Below are 18,347 nucleotides of genomic sequence, written 5' to 3'. Positions count from 1 at the left end.
TGCCAGTGAAAATACTGAAGAGTATGTGCTATATACTATGACTGAACTATTGGACTATTGGTTTAGAGTTTGAAGGGACTTTAGAGATCATCCATTCCAATACATTTATTTGTTAAATGTGGTTCAGAGAGGGTGAGTGACATCATCACAACTTTCTTCATGTTTACTATGTGTTAGAGATTATGCTAAATGTTTTGCAAATGGTATCTCATTTACAAGTGGTATCCTCACAGCAATCCTGAGTAGGTGCTATTATTATCCTCACTTTAGATATGGGGAAACTGAGAGAATCAGAGTTAAATGACTAGGCCTAGATCACATAACTAGTAAATGTCTGAGGCTGGACTTGAATTCAGAACTTCCTGACTACAGAGTCCTCATTCTATCCACCAGTCATAACTGTTCTATCTTAGTCAATCTGACAGGTGTGTAGTGGTATCTCAGAGTTGTCTTAATTTGTATTTCTCTGATCAATAATGATTTGGAGCATCTTTTCACATAATTAGAAATGGTTTTAATTTCTTCATCTGAAAATTGTCTATTCATATCCTTTGACCATTTATCAATTGGAGAATGAACCCAGGAGCTTTTAAAGAATTCCCAAAATTCTAATACTTTTCCCATTACACCATGATGGATATCAAGTGATCAATGATTATGAGAGAAGGCAAAAATATTACTTCCATCTCAGGAATAAGCAGAAGGAAACAATGAACCAATCATATGTTAAATATTAGAAATCCTTTGTTTTCAGCTAAAACTGTTCAAGGAAAGTAAATCTTTTTACTAGAAGTTTTTAGGTTATACTTGATGGCCTGGGGGTAGCTGGAGTGGAATGTGGTTTTAGAGATAAATAAAGGTTATTGAGAAAATGCTGGCAATCTATAGGACCTTCATGTCACTTACTAAGGACTGGGATTAGAGCTCAAAATATCCCGGAGAAAAACAGCATTTCTTTTATTTTCTTTTTTGTTGACTTAGCCAAGAATTGTAGATGAGGTACTTTAGCCTGTCAATTTAAAAAGAAGCATTTGTCAGAGAATGTTCAACCGATTTTATAGTTTTCTTTTATCTTTCCCTTTCTAAGGATATACAATATTATTTAATGAAACACTTTATTATTGCAATATGCTTAGGGAGAAAAAAAGAAGTCACAAACGGAATGCCTACTTTAGCAATACTATGACCAATTTTTCTTTCAGCCTCTTATAATCAGCACGATAAACTTGTACCCACAGTCTTTTTTTTCTACTAATTTGATACTTCTTATTTGATTATTCTTAGACTAACTTGATTTTAAAATCCTTTTGGATAGGCACATTATTTTCTAATTCTTTTTTTTTAACCTCCTAACTGTGCTTATAGTACTGATCCTTAAGAAATACTTGTTAACTAACTCCTTGTGCATAAATACACTTGGCTTCTACTATGCGACTATGTCTTGAGTGGCAGGTTAGATCATTCCCTACAAAACTACCAAGTTCAGCCAGAGTCTGCCTGCTTGGTTTTCAGAGTACTAGGGAAATTAGTAAAAAGGCAGCTCATTAAGTAACTAACTATGAATCTCCCAAAATGAAATGGCTAAATTTGCTTTTTATTGCCCAAGCTTTACAGCAAGATCTAATTAATGAAATACAATTTATTTATTTAAGAAGATAATTAGACTATCTAACAATGTTGAAAGCTGGATGCCCCAGGTTTTGTCATCTGACTGCAGAGTAAACACTCAAATATGTAAGCGCCTTTCACAACTTGTATGATCATGCATCAAGGATGTTTTCTACTCTCTTTCATTTTACATTTCTTTATATGGAGACGATAACAATGCATTTTTCATCTTCAGATCATGACAAAAATGCTAATAATGGAACTAGATTCATACATGCCCTGACTCTCACTGCCTTTTGTCCTTCTTTCTCTATGACCTCCCCTCTCTTGTATAGTTGTAGGAGACTTGATAAATGACAAATACATCACATTTAGTAACTAAGAAATACATAGATTCAAGGAACTGGTTTGTTTGAGTGATTTTTTTGGTAGCTAGTAGACAGATTTCCAAGTGATCATAAAAGAAAAGAGGCAGAGATATGAAAATGGCGACCATTGATATGATTCCTAAAGGTTTGTAAAGCTTTTTAAATTTGATTCTTGAAATCCTTCTAGATATGTGCTGTTATTCCACATTTCATAGAAGAAGAAATCGAAACTCAAAGTATTCATCAGTTCACTGTGGGGTCATAGAACTATTAAATGCCAGAAGTAGGTTTGAGTACAGGACCTCTTAACTCCAAGTATAGTTAATAACCTTTTCACTACACCATTCTACACCTAGAAATGAAATCATAATTGCCTATTTTGAATAGATAACACTTCCACCAGTTTCTCTGAATAATATCTTCATCTCTTTAAAAACTTCATAGATACAACCCCAATTCATACCATCAATGTCAGCTAAAATCAGTTTCTACTAAGAAAATGATAAATGAGTTTCAATGTTATCTCCAAGGATTTATACTCGTTTATGCAATTACTTTTGTTTTTATTAAAATTTTAGTACCATTACTGAAAATCTCTTTTGATCTAAAAAAATACATTCATGGCCTACTGTTTACCAATTTTCATTTGTTTGTACTTCTGTGGTCAACAAATTTTAACTTAGCATTTTCTCCCTTCCTTTTATACTTGCCAAAACAAACCATGGGAGACATAAGAAAAGGGAGTGTAATTTGACCTTTTCCTATCTAAGGCAACTACTGTATCTAAATAAGTCCAAAAGATGCCATTGTGATGCCACTCAAGGAAATTGTCCAATGTCCCATTTTAATATAATAATAATAATGACCAACTGGAACTTATCAAGTTCCTTTCATTCAAGGATCAAGTGCAATGTTGATTCTTAGTGTTCACAGTTGTTTAGTTATTGAAAAGTATAATGTTTCTATGTTTCTCCAATGTGCTGATTGTACATTCAAATGAAAGCAACAAGCATTTTAGTGAAAACAAGAAAGTCTTGTTGTTCAGTCATGTCTGATTCTTTGTGATCCCATTTGGGGTTTTCTTGGTAAAGATATTGGAGTGCTTTGCCATTTCCTTTTCTAGCTCAATTTCTAGATGAAAGAACTAAGGCAATGTGATTTGCCCAGGGTCACACAGTTAGTATCCGGAGGGAGAACTGAACTTAGGTCTCCTTGATTCCAGTCCTGGTATTCTATCCACTGCAACATCTCATTGCCCAAGAAAGTTTAGGCAAACGTTACCTCAAAGTTCCCCATGACCATGTGATAGAAGAGTCAAATAGAACATAGAGGTAGAGCCAGGAGCAATTTCATGGTTCATCTGTCGCATGATTCATTTTCAAATGAGAAAACTAAGACCCAAAGAATATAAATGACTTTGTCCAGGTAGTGGGTGAGTAACAAGGTTGAGATCTGAATTCAGGCGCAAAAAAAGCTAGCCGTCTTTCCACATCACCATACTAGTTCTTATATAAAACGTATTCCAACACACTCATAAAGGGTAAAAAAAGGAAACTGAGGACCAGAATAGTTGAGTGAATTGAGTGAAGTTTATAGTTTATTGATATATGGAGCAAGAGAAGAACAATGTCTTTTAATTCAAAGGACCTGATTTCAAATCCTATCTCTAGTACTTTCTGTGTGACCATGCACAAGTCATTTAATATAGCTAGGCATAGATTCTTCATTTGTAGATTAAGGAGATTAGACTAGAGAATAGTGTTTCTTAAACTTTTTCCACTTGTGACTCAATCATTTTTTTATGCCATTAGGCATACAGGTATATAAAATATGTATATAAATCAAACATTTATTTTAAAACATTCTTTGGTATACATACAATTTTACCATTTATTAAATATGGAAGCAAATTTGCTTGTTAATGAGATGGATGTGCTTGTTTATTTTTACATAAAGAATTAAATCTTGGTGGAATATTTGACACCTTTTACTATTGCCAAATTTTTATGACCCCCACATTTAATATACAACCTTTTATGGGGTCATGGCCCACAGTTAAAGAAACTTTGGACTAAATGATCTCTTAAGACATTCTAGAGTTGTGCTAAAAATTTGCTCTAATCTGAGATTCTGATCTCAGATATCAGAAAATGCTTTAAACTAGTTTGTTTTTGTTTATTGTTTTGTTGAATATCTGGAATCAAAGTTATATTTCCCATCTCCCAACTCTGAAATTAGTATATGTTTTCTCCCATACTAGATATACTCAACTGAAGGTTAGTCTTAGGTAAATCAGACAAATAGATGTCAAAATAAAGGGCCAGATTTCATATATTTTGACAGTAGCATAGGTTTTGTTTTTTTGTTTTTGTTTTTGTTTTTTACTATTTGACACATTGGTCAATAAACTCTGTAAATACCTGCTTATTTATGTTCTTGTTCATATGAATTTTAGGTGATTGTTCACTGAGTGGATACTCTTATCCTGAAAGCGGTTTCTAGTGAACCAATATCCTCCTAGAGACAGGTAACAAGTAAGTTCTGTAAGTAGAATGTAAACCCTGACATTACTTTGTCAGGGTTTAATATTTTCTTATTTTTTATTTATGGAATTTAAAAAAGCATTTTCAGAACATAATATTATAAAAAGATAATTGCACATGAGACTACAATTCTCTTATGTACTAACTTGCTGTTCCTTTAAATATATAAGGTCATTATATAAATTTCTTTTTTCCCCTTTTTTTTTCTTCCCCAACCTATACATGGCTATCATTACATATACATATATTTATATAAAATATACACACCTATTTGTGTCTGATATATACATGTATATATGTGCATACATAGCTATAATGTATATCTAATAATGTGCCTAATACATATAATTATTTAATATACATTCTAATGTACAATTATTCTCTAGCACTTATATTTATCATTTCTTTCTCTGGATACAGGTAGCATCTTTCTTCATATGACCTTTATAGTTAATATGTGTATTTATAATAGTCAAAATAACTTTGTCACTCAAGGTCATTCTTTTTTAAAATAGCTTTTTATATACAAAACATATGCATGGGTAATTTTTCAACATTGACCCTTGAAAAAACTTCTGTTTCAACTTTTCCCCTCCTTCCCCCCACTCCTTCCCCTAGATGGCAGGTAGTCCCATACATGTTAAATATGTAAAGTACATGTTAAATACAATATATGTATAGATATTTATATAATTATCCTCTTGCACAAGAAAGATTGGATTTAGAAAGAAGCTAAAAATAACGTGAAAAGAAAACAAAAATGCAAGCAAACAATAATAGAAAGAATGGAAATATTATGTTGTGGTCTATACTCATTTCTCAGTGTTCTTTCTCTGGGTGTAGCTTGTTCTGTTCATTACAGATCAATTGGAGCTGATTTGGATCCTCTCATTGTTGAAGAGAATTGATCATCATATAGTATTGTTGTTGAAGTGTATAATGATCTCCTAGTACTGCTCATTTCATTTAGCATCAGCTCATGTATGTCTCTCTCCAAGCCTTTCTGTATTCATCCTGCGGGTTATTTCTTATAGAACAATAATATTCCATAGCATTCATATATCACAATTTATTCAGCCATTCTTTAATTGGTGGGAAACCCTTCAATTTCTAGTTTCTAGCCCCTATGAAAAGGGCTGCCACAAACATTTTTGTACATATGGGTCCCTCCTTTCCCTTATCTCTTTAGGATAATATGTATCTATCTATCTATCTATCTATATATCTATATCTATATCTATATCTATATATATATGATATAAGCCCAATAGTAACACTGCTGGATCAAAGGGTATATACAGTTTGATAACTTTTTGAATATAGTTCCAAATTGCTCTCCAGAATGGCTGGATATATTCACAACTCCACCAACAATGTATCAATGTCCCAATTTTCCCACATCCCCTCCAACATTTGTCATTATCTTTTCCTATCATCTTAGCCAATCTGATAGATGTGTGGTGTTATCTCAGAGTTGTCTTAATTTGCATTTCTCTGATCAACAATGATTTGGAGCATCCTTTCATATGACTAGAAATAGTTTCAATTTCTTCATCCGAAAATTGTCTATTCATATCCTTTGACCATTTATCAACTGGAGAATGGCTACTCAAGGTCATTCTTAAAACAATATTTGTTTTACTGTATACAGTGTTCTCTTAGTTCCACTCATTTCACTCTTCATTATTTCTTACAAGTCTTTCCATGTTTTTCTAAGATCATTGATCTTATTATGCTTTATAGTACAGTAGTATTCCATTGAGTTTAACCTTTTCAACAACCATCCAGATGGATATATTATATGTACAGATAGTGCTCATCTCAGAGAGTAGCTAGCATGTTGGAACATAGTCAGAAGCTGAACTAACTTTGAAAAATTGTTGTCAGAAACAAACAAAAAAAAAGATGGAGTTTGATAGGATAGTATATCTGAAAAAGGGAACAAATGTGTGTAGAGCTAGGTAAAATACTCTTCAAGAGTTAGAAAAGTGGAGTGGAGAATATAAAAGCGAGTATTTTTGAACATAAAGAATTAGGAGTACAATTCAAGAATTCTATGAATTAATCTATAAACATAGTGCTTTGTTCTCATTTTCTCAAAATATGTAGACCAAAGCCTAAAACCTAGTATTCTACATATTTTTTATAAAAAAGCAAGAATTTAGGATTTCTGAAATTTTTGCAATCATTTTCTCACTAAATAAGGAAATTTTGAAGAAGGGACAGAGAAAACTTGAATCAGCACATTTCCTCTCCTACAGGAAGAAAGTATTCCTTCATTGAGTATATGTCTCAATTATTATAAAAAGGATTTTACTTTCAAAAGCCATGGTGAATGAATATGTATCTATCCTAGAGCTGATAATATACCCATTATCTCCAAGTATCTCTAGGTGATATTAAAAGACAGCTGTCTGTGATGTTTAGGGCTGCTAGATGGCACAGTGGATCAGGAAGATCTATCTTTCTGAATTCAAATTTGGCCTCAGGCACTTACTAGCTGTGTGATCCTGGGCAAGTTACTTAAGTGTATTTGCCTCAGTTTCTTCATCTATAAAATGAGCTGGAGAAGAAAATGATAAATCACTCTAATATCTTTGCCAAGAAAATACCAAATAGAGTCATGAAGAGTCAGATAAGACTTAAATAATATAATTACAAACTGTAATGCAATGATGGAGAGCAGTATTTGAATCAGGAAATCTGAGTTCAGATCTTACCACAGATAGTTATAAACTATGTGACCCTTAACCTTTCTGCTTCAGTTTCCGGTCACTTGTAAGGATCAAATTAGTTAATATATGTAACATGCTTTATAAACCTTAAAGTTTGTACTAGCCACTTTCTCATATTAATCCATTGGTGAATCCATTAATCCAAGTCAATTTGACACTTTTCTCCTCTCTTGAATCCCTTCAGCTTTGGTTCATTCTTACCATTACCATCTTTTTTTTTTCCCCCGCACAGGTAATGCTTAATAAAGATGGAGAAAATCATGCAATTAATCTGACAGAATCTATTACATATTTATGTTACACAATCTCAACTGGGCCCTCATTGCTGCAAAGCAGTCCTTCTAGCTTTATCAGTTTGCTATCCTACTCTCTACAGCAGCTCTTCCAAATCTTTTCATCCTTCGTCAAATATCTTGTGACTCTCTTTCCTCCCCACCTTCTCAGCTGAAAATCTTGCCCCATATTTTACAGAAGAAACTTGAGGCCACTTGCTATGAATTCACTCTTCTGCCCTCTTCTTCATCTCCAATCACTTCAATTCTCTCTGGTACTCTCTATTCCTTTACCCTTGTCTTATATGATGAAGTGAGCTTACTTCTTATCAGGCTTATTCCAAACCTATCCCTTCATTGAATCAAGTGATTCCATTCCTTTCTATCTCCTCAAAAATCTTATTATCCCCATTCTATCATTTTTTTGAGTTTTTTAAAAAAAGTTTTATTGATGTGTCTTGTTTTTTACATTACAAACATTTACAGATTACCCTCATTTTGTGGGAGATCATTTGTAACAAAATAAAACAAGTAAGCACAACTAATGATAAGTAGCCTCATCTGAGGATGCATGCAATATGCCACATCTACAGCACTTCCCTACCTCTTTATTTTTTTAAATGAAGAGAAATCTATTTCCTTTCCCTCTCCCTACTACTACATTGGGGAAAAAAAAGAAAAAAGAAAAACAAATTTATTTCAATATATATAAATAAAGAAACCAAATTCCTTCATGTCAAATTCCCTATATGTTTCATTCTATACCCTAAATTTACATCTCTCTCTAATGAATGGCCTTCTTCTCTCTTCCTATTGTATATTTCCATATTTACCAGTTTGTGCAAGAAAAATCAGACCAAAAGGGGAAAAAACAATGAGAAAGAAAAAGTAAACAAACAAAGGTGAAAATACTATGCTTTGATCCACATTCAGTCTCCACAGTTCTTTCTTTGGACATGGATGGGATTTTCAATCCCACATCAATTAGAATTATCTTGGATCATTGTGTTGCTGAGAAGAGCCAAGTCCATCACAATTGATCATCACATACTCTTGCTGTGATTTTGCTCACTTCATTCAGCATCAATTTATCTAAATCTTTCCAGGCTTTTCTGAAATTAGCCTGCTCATCATTTTTTATAGAACAATAATATCCCATTATATTAATATACCATAACTTATTCAGCTATTCCCCAACTGATGGGCATCCACTCAATTTCCAATTCCTTGCTGCTACAAAAAAACAAAAGCCGCTACATACATTTTTATATTTATAGGTCCTTTTCCATCTTTTATGATCTTTTTTTGGACACAAACCAAATAGGAGCACTGTTGGATCAAAGAATATGTAATTTTATAACCCTTTGGGCATAGTTCCAAATTGTTCTCCAGAATGCTGAGATCAGTTCACAACTCTACCAACAATGCATTAGTGTCCCAATTTTCCCACATTCCCTATAACATTTATCATTAATCTTTTATCATTTTTTTATCATATCTTTTCCTGTCATTTTAGCTAACCCGATAGGTGTGAAGTGTTACCTCAGAGGTGTTTTAATTTGCATTTTGCTAATTAATAATAATTTAGAGCATTTTTCATATGATTACAAATAGCTTTAATTTCTTCACCTGAAAATTGTCTATTCATATTCTTTGACTATTTATCAATTGGGAAATGACATGTTCATATAATTTTTTTTGTTCATATAAATTTGACTCAGTTCTCTCTGTATCTTAGAAATAAGGATTTTATCAGAAACACTGGCTGAAAAAATTGTTTCCCAGGTTTCTGGTTCCTTTCTAATCTTGGCTGCATTGGTTTTGTTTGTACAAAATCTTTTTAATTCAATGTGATCAAAATTATCCATTTTTTCCCCAAAATGTTCTCTAGTTCTTCTTTGGTCATAAAGTCCTCCCTTTTCCATAGTAATTTGTTATATTCTAAACCTTTATGTCTAAATCATGAACCCATTTTGTCCTTATCTTCATGTAAAATATGAGATGTTGGTCTGTGCTAAGGTGCTGCCATATTATTTTCCAATTTTCCCAGAAATTTTTGTCAAATATTGAGTTCTTATTCTAGAAGTTAGAATTTTGGTACAGTAGATTATTATCATCATTGACTGTTATGTCTTGTATACTTAACCTATTCCACTGTCCACTACTTTATTTTTTAGCTAATACCAAATGGTTTTGATTGATTGCTGCTTTATAATAAAATTTTAGGTTTGGCATACCTAGGTCACCTTCCTTTGCATTTTTTTCATTAATTCTCTTCTATTATTTATTTTCAATTTCTCCCTTTCACTGGCCATTCCCTCATGTTTCCTATAACCTGAAAAAAAAACTTCTTTAATTCTTCTATGCTCTATCTCTTTTGTCTTTTGTGGCTAAAATTCTTTGAAAAGACTACAATAGTTGCCTCCACTTTCTCTCTCTCCTCATTCGCATCTTAAACCCTCAAAATGTGGTTTCTGACTGTTAACATTCCAACAAAATCATTCTACCAAAATTATTAATGATCTCTTAGTTGTCTCACCCTATGGTGTCTTCTCAATTCTCATTTCTCTTCTACCTTTCTAAAACTTTTGGTGTTGGTCATCTCCTCCTTGATATTCTCTTCTCTCTAGGTTTTTGGGAAATCACTCTTTCTTAGTTATCCTCCATTTGACCATTACTTATTTGACCACTCCTCAGTCTCCTTTACTGGATGTTCCTTTTATGTCTTTTAACCATAGGTTGCCCATATCTAGTATCCCAAAACCATAGAGTTCCATTATAGGCTCTCTTCTCTTCTCTTTATGTATTTTTCCATTTGATGACCTCATCAGTTCCCAAGTATTTAATTGTCATTTCTCTGTATGATTCTTAAATCTACCTATCCTGACCCAAGTTCTCCTCTGATCTCCAATCTTGCATTTCCAACTGCCTTTCCTGGCATTTCCAATAAATATTTTAAACTCAACACATCCAAAACAGAATGCATCATATTCCCCCTAACCTCTCCTCACCTCCTATTATTTGATTGAAGTGTTATATAAATTCTAGCAAAAATATTATTTTATTGGCTGAAACCCTTCTTAATGTTCATATGATTTCTACTAAAATGAAAAATGAAATTTACCCCTATACTCTTTTTTCCTAAACAAATATATATGTGTGGTGTGTGTGTATGTGTGTATATATGTATTATATAAGAGGTAAAGCAAACAATCAAAGAATAATTCAAAGCAAAAAAATGTTAAGTCCAAACTGACTAATTCAGATGAGGATCACTGCACCCTTTACCACTCAGGTTCTGGAGTGTCTGTTTAAGTTTTTGTTTTCTATTAAAGCTTTTTATTTTCAAAATATATAGTTAATTTTTCAACATTAACCCTTGCAAAATCTTATGTTCCAATTTTCCCTCCTTTCCCCACACTCTCCCCTAAATGGTAATATATATTAAACATGGTAAAAATATATATTAAATCTAATATATCCATACATATTTATACAATTATCTTATGCACAAGAAAAATCAAATCAAAAAGGAAAAAACGAGAAAGAAATTAAAATGCAAGCAAACAATAACAAAAAGAGTGAAAATGCTATGTTGTGACTTACCTCCAGCTCCCACAGTGCTCTCTCTGGGTGTAGATAGCTCTCTTCATCTCTGTTTAGGTTTTTAACTTTACTTGCAGGTCTTCTCCACTTTTTGTGTGATGGAAAGAATACTGGGCTTGGAGGAAGTCCTGACAAGACAGAGTCTTGTCTCTGACATCTCTGTAGCCATATCATCTTTCTGAACTTTAATTTATTCTTAAATCAAATGGAGTTAATAATACTCCCATTGCCTCTTAGGGTTGTCATAATACAAACATTTTGTAATTCTAAGGCACTGAAGAAATGTGAGCTATTATTAATTTGTACTCACTGTTAATTTCTCTTTAAAGATAAAATATGCTTGCCAAGGATTTAAAATTAAAGGAATGGTAAATTTCCCAACTCCTGTAGACTAAAATTATATGTTAATTGTGAGCCCTTTTATGAGCTGTAATTTACCACAGATTTTTGAAGACATCAAATAGTAAATTCTTAAATATTAAGAATTTAAAATGGCATCTGTTGGAAACAAATCAAGCTAAGAATAAAGAACAGAAAAATCCTTTTCTGCAAATTAAAAAAAATACCTATTAAGCTATTCTAAATTCTACCATCCTCTAAATATGTCTTTAGCGATACTAAATTATAATACTTTAAGAATCTGTTATTTCATTGATAGGATTACTTGATGCAATGATGAAGAGGGTAAACTTTAACTGTTTTATATTCTGCTTAACTATTTCATGAATTTTTGTAGCTGAAAAAATGTATTACTCGATAGCAAAAATCTTTTTAGTGATAATTGTTTCCTATTATAAATTACAATACAAATGGAATTGGGGAAGTTTTAGTTAACACCAATATTCCTACAACACCAACCACTGTTATTAAGTCAAGATGCAATTGAACAGAATTGGAAGGCAATTTGAGTTAACTTTGCCCTTGGATACATTGATTGGGGACCTAGTTATGGGCCCTTTTCTAACAAGAGAATATAGACAATCTCTAGGACTTTGGAACAGAGATCTTAGCTTAATTGTGGACTACTTTTACATTCTTGTTGCTATATGTCTGCTGTTATATTTTTTGGAGACTGCTTTTAATGCTTATGGGATACTTTTTACTTGGAAGTTACCAAATACATTTTTATTAAATAATTGCATACTATAATCATAAGGCTTCTGAAACTGTGGGTCTTAAACCAAAGTTTCTTAAATTATGGGTTATGACCCTATAACTGAACATGGAGGTCATGAAATTCTAATTTATTATCAATAAATGCTTGATTTGTATACCTATTTTATATAACTATATACTTGGGGTCGTATAAATATTTTTCAGGTGAAAAGGGATCACAAGTAGAAAAATTTAAGAAGCCCTGGTTTATTATACCATGACCAGGATTATTAGCAATTTAGGATTGAATCTAGTTGAATGGTTTGTCATCCATCAGTCTGTTTATTTCAAGTATTTTAGCTCTAGCAAATCAGAAACAAACTACTTACTAGCCATCAAGGGTTTTATGACAATAAATTTTGGCAACTTGAATTTAAGCAACATTTTCTAAATTATTTCCAATAATTAAAATGACAGATATATTGAATATATAATATCTAAAGTCAGATGTCTTACATATTGCTACTTATTTACTATGTGCCAAACACTATGAAAAACCCTTGGGATACAAACTCTTTAAAGAGAATGAGACAGTCTCTATCCTCAAGGAACTTACATTCTAATATGGGAAAGCAAGAAATATGGGGGAGGGTTGATCAGGGAAAGGAGTCTTCTTTTCCTCTTGAGGAGGCAGAAAGTACCCAAGTACCCTCTGGGGTGTGTTTGTGTGTGTGTGTGTGTGTGTGTGTGTGTGTGTGTGTGTGTGAGAGAGAGAGAGAGAGAGAGAGAGAGAGAGAGAGAGAGAGTATATGTGTGTTAAATAGTTTTTCAATTTTGTCTGACTCTTCATGACCCCACTTGGGGCTTTCTTGGCAAAGATTTTGGTTTACATTTTCTTCTCCTGATTATTTTTTCAGATGAGGAAACTAAGGCAAACGGAATTAATCACAGGATCACACAGCTAGTGTCTCGGGAAGATGAGTCTTACTGACTTCAGGCCCAGTGTTCTATCCAGCAATGGACATGCTAATTAGACAGCTAAGAGGATTAATTTTCATACAGTTAATAAACAACTAGTTTGAAACATAGGTCTGGAACTCCAAAAATGATGACCCAATAGCTTCGGCAAGGATAGGAGGCATAGATCCAGGAAATTCCAGGTCCCCGGGCCAGTGTGGAGAACTCTGGTCCAAAGTGGGGAAAGAATAGATTAGCTAAGATAGACAAATGTTGAAATATCTTGGATAGATGGCGTGTGTGTGTGTGTGTTGTGTGTGTGTGTGTGTGTGTGTGTGTGTGTGTGTGTGTGTGTGTGTGTGAGAGAGAGAGAGAGAGAGAGAGAGAGAGAGAGAGAGAGAGAGTATATGTGTGTTAAATAGTTTTTCAATTTTGTCTGACTCTTCATGACCCCACTTGGGGCTTTCTTGGCAAAGATTTTGGTTTACATTTTCTTCTCCTGATTATTTTTTCAGATGAGGAAACTAAGGCAAACGGAATTAATCACAGGATCACACAGCTAGTGTCTCGGGAAGATGAGTCTTACTGACTTCAGGCCCAGTGTTCTATCCAGCAATGGACATGCTAATTAGACAGCTAAGAGGATTAATTTTCATACAGTTAATAAACAACTAGTTTGAAACATAGGTCTGGAACTCCAAAAATGATGACCCAATAGCTTCGGCAAGGATAGGAGGCATAGATCCAGGAAATTCCAGGTCCCCGGGCCAGTGTGGAGAACTCTGGTCCAAAGTGGGGAAAGAATAGATTAGCTAAGATAGACAAATGTTGAAATATCTTGGATAGATGGCGTGTGTGTGTGTGTGTGTGTGTGTGTGTGTGTGTGTTTGTGTGTGTGTGTGTATGTGCTATACCCTCACTTTTATTAGAGCAAAGTTACTGTAAATGACTATGTTTTTCCTTCCTGGAGGTCAATAAGTAAAAGTCAGTAATTAGGAATAGTGTTATTTAGTCAATAATAAAGGAGTCAGAACTAGACTAAATGTCTTTTCAAAGGCAGGGAGCAAGATGTAATGTTATATTAGATAATCCCCAGTCTTTTGAATTGCTGGTGTATTTACTGAACCATTTTTTAGCTACATTTGTTGAAGGACCTTAACAGATATAAACCTTCTGCTGAAATAGTCACCTGAAATTCTAACTTGGAAATCATCAGTTATGATATAGATCCCTGTTGGTGAAAGCTACCATGGTGATGACTACCTAAGAGACCATTCTTTTCCACTGTAGAACTTAGGCTGCGAATCAGATTTAGCACTTGAAATAAACCTTAGAGACCTCATCATTATGCAAATTATTTTTCCCCTAAACATACAAGGAACTTTTCACCTAACCAGACTTTTAGGAGCTTTAAGTTTACCCTGGAAGGAAAAATTTCCAATTAAAGAAAGTCTTCATAGTCACAAAAACTAGATTTAAAAGATTTTATTTTCTATAGTTTTAGAATTTCTGATCTTGTATAATATCTTGAAATCCTATTCAATTGTATGAGTAGAGGAGTTATGAATAATGTATTTAATACTGTCCAGGAGAAGGAAGTAAATTATTCTTTTGTGCCATCCGTTAGGTCAACTGAGAACTTTAGCACTGGATCCTATATCTTTTTTGTTTTTTAACTAAATAATTTCTATTTATTTATTTTATTTTATTTTATTTTTTTATTATAATAACTTTTTATTGACAGAACCCATGCCAGGGTAATTTTTTACATTATCCCTTGCACTCACTTCTGTTCCGATTTTTCCCCTCTCTCCCTCCACCCCCTCCCCTAGATGGCAAGCAGTCCTATATATGTTAAATATGTTGCAGTATATCCTAGATACAATATATGTGTGCAGAACTGAACAGTTCTCTTGTTGTACAGGGAAAATTGGATTCAGAAGGTAGAAATAACCCAGGAAGAAAAACAAAAATGCAAGCAGTTTATATTCATTTCCCAGTGTTCTTTCTTTGGGGGTAGTTGCTTCTGTCCATCATTGATCAATTGAAACTCAGGTCTCTTTGTCAAAGAAATCCACTTCCATCAGAATACATCTTCATACAGTATCGTTGTTGAAGTATATAATTGGATCCTATATCTTGAATCTGAAATCATTGACATCCATACTCTAGCTAAAGGTAGCAGTGATTTTTAAATTCTTCCTCCCCTCATCTCACCTCTTTCCCCACCCTCACCTCAACTCCAAGCAATAGTTAAAAAATATAAATGACAAGGAATAAAAGGAGAGGATGGGAGATGAATGGGGATATAAGGTCAAACAAAGAACTAGAAGGTATAAGTTTTAGAGAATAATAAAGATAAGATGGAATTTAGAGCAGTAGACATGTAAATAAAGTGATAAAAAAAAACTGGGGGGAGGGGAGAAGGGACAGAGCTTGGTTAAGTAAAAGGAAGAAAACAGACTTTGGGTGAAGGGCCTATGAAATCAGTGTGCATTGGAGTATAGAGAAGGAAAGTAGCAGGCAAGGTCTATTCACACTATTCAATTTTTAAAACAGTAATTGTTATTAAGAGCTTATATTTATCACTATCCCTTGTCATGAAAAATGAAAAAAAGAAATATAGTTGCATTCTTATTGTCATTGTGTATATTATTTTCTGGGATCTGATTATTTCCCTTTGAATTAGTTCATATAAGTTTTTCCATGCTTCTCTGTATTCACTATCTCAATCATTTCTTACAGGCCAGTAATGTTCTGTTGGCACTCATGTACCAAATTTTATTTAGTCTAGTTGCAGGGCATCTAATTTGTTTATAATTCTTTGTTACTATAAAGAGGGTTGCTATGTATAAACAGACAGATATTGATAGATAGACAGATAGATAGATAGATAATGTACATGGCCTTTCTTTTTTGTCACTAACCTCCTTGTGGGCAAAAATTTTGAAATACATGAGGTTTATCTTCATTGATTTTTCATCTCTCCTATTAGTGTCTATGTCTAAGACATTTTCTCTTATTCCCAAAACTTTGATGCTCCTAGCTAGCTGTTAAAAACTATATAAAGTTGTTTATTCATGGAATCTTAAGTTGTTATATCTGAATTTTTAAAGTAAGACTCTTGAAAATAAAAAATGTGAAGAAATGATTAGTGGTGATATCTCAAGAATTTGCTCTAATAAGAAATGATGAAGTCAGATAACAGAAAAACCTGGAAAGACTTGGGTGACTTGAGGCAAAGTAAAATGAGCAGAATCAGAAAAAAACAACAACATGTTGCTTTTCCCCCCAATAATGCATAAACTCCTTGAGTGAATGGATGACTTACTTGTCTTTATATTTTTAGCAGATAATAATCAATCCATGAACACTTATAAGTGTTTACTATGTACCAGACATTGTGCTAAATGCTAGGTATAGATTGGCACATAATATGCATTTAATAAATTATTATAGAATAAATCTCATTGCCTTCTAGCTCCTGAAAGACGTTGCCACTTTATTTAAGCAGAGGACTTTGCCTAGTAGTCCTTCAGGTATATCAGGTTCTCTTAGTTAATGTCAAAGGGATGAAATGGAAAAAGCAAATACAGATGATAAAATAAAAGTTTGGATATAAAGTATTTTGTGGATTTCTACTATTCGGTATAAAAAAAAAAATCACACATTTTATCCCTAAGGAAAGTTTGTGAAGAGCTTCTTAGGGATATGTTATTCAGAACTGAGACAACTGCATTAGCACCCTGGATACCTTAGAATCAGCCGGAGTCAGGATAAGCAAAAGTCCTTAGTCTTTTTCTTGGTCTTTAAGGGTAGAAGTGAAGGGGATGAAAGCAGGATCTCTGCAACCTCCTTCTTCCTTATCTATTGCCAAAGTGACCCTGGCTAGTCTTACTCCACCCCCTAGTCTCTCCTACAATCCTCTGTATACACCAATTGAGCCAGCACAGGATAGTAGGAAGGGCCATTTTCCAAGCACATGCCCATAGAGTATTGTCCAATCAGTAGTTAGCCTCAAGTACTCGGCTGTCCTGACCTCAGTGCATGGACTCAAGAGTTTCAGCTCTCTATAAGAATAGTCTTCCTTAAAATTTCCACATCTCTTAGAATTCCAAGCTACTCTAGGTAAAGACTACTAAATCCAAAGGAAAATTAGCTGATTACTCTCATGAATTTTTTTTTCAAGTGATCTAATTATAAGTTTGAATCTTGTCCAAAACAGTGCTCCAAAATAAATCAATTTAATTCTACATTTATCTATCAGGCTTAAGACTAGAATAGTTTCACTCCAACTTTTCAATGGTTAGTAAAAAGCTTTGACATTTGTTGATGACTGTACTTAATTTGCAGATTTTTTTCTTCAGTTCCAAAATTTCTTCCAGGAACTCTGCCGTATCTTGTTCCACTGATTTATAAACACTGTACATATTAGCTCACACAACATGAGAAGCATGTTTAATGGGCCAAGATACGTGTAATTTAATAACAAAGAGAAAACCATCAGTTCAAGTTTTTGGCTTTCATAACTGACTGATCTTTTCAAAGGAAAAGCCCCCCACTTCTAGAACTTTCATCACAGGTATTATTATTATTTTCTGCTTGGCTTAAAGGTCATTTCTCATCCAAACATGTCTATTGCTATTGCCCAAAGTAATAGCAGATATCAAAAGACACTAGAATAAAACAAAGGCGAGATTGCAATAAAAAGATTGCCCAGTTTGAAATTTTTTCTGCTACTTACTATTTATGTGACCTTGAACAAACCATTTAAATTTGTTGGCCTTCAGGTTTCTCATCTACAAAATGAGGGGCAGAATAAATGACTTGAAAGTTTCTCCAACCCTCAATCTATACAATAACTCAAGAACAAGAGAAGAACATAAGTTTATAAAATGCAGTTAGGTAATAAGACCATCCTGCTTATTCAGAAATGTCTTCCACTTACAATTTGTTGTAGGATATGCTACTTTATTCACATTCATATTGGAAACAACCTTAACTTATTGTTACATAGTATGACCTTTTATTTCAATTTGGGCATCTTCAACATATATAGAAACAATATTTTTGTCTATTGGCATTATTAGCACCTAAAGTTCACACAGCTTGAATTCTCCTACCAGTGACTCATCATTGTGTAATGCCTCATTTTGAAAAAAA

This window comes from Antechinus flavipes, chromosome 1 (assembly GCF_016432865.1).
Source record: "Antechinus flavipes isolate AdamAnt ecotype Samford, QLD, Australia chromosome 1, AdamAnt_v2, whole genome shotgun sequence".
NCBI classification, from domain to species: Eukaryota; Metazoa; Chordata; class Mammalia; order Dasyuromorphia; family Dasyuridae; genus Antechinus; species Antechinus flavipes.
Note: the sequence above shows the minus strand (reverse complement) of the source record.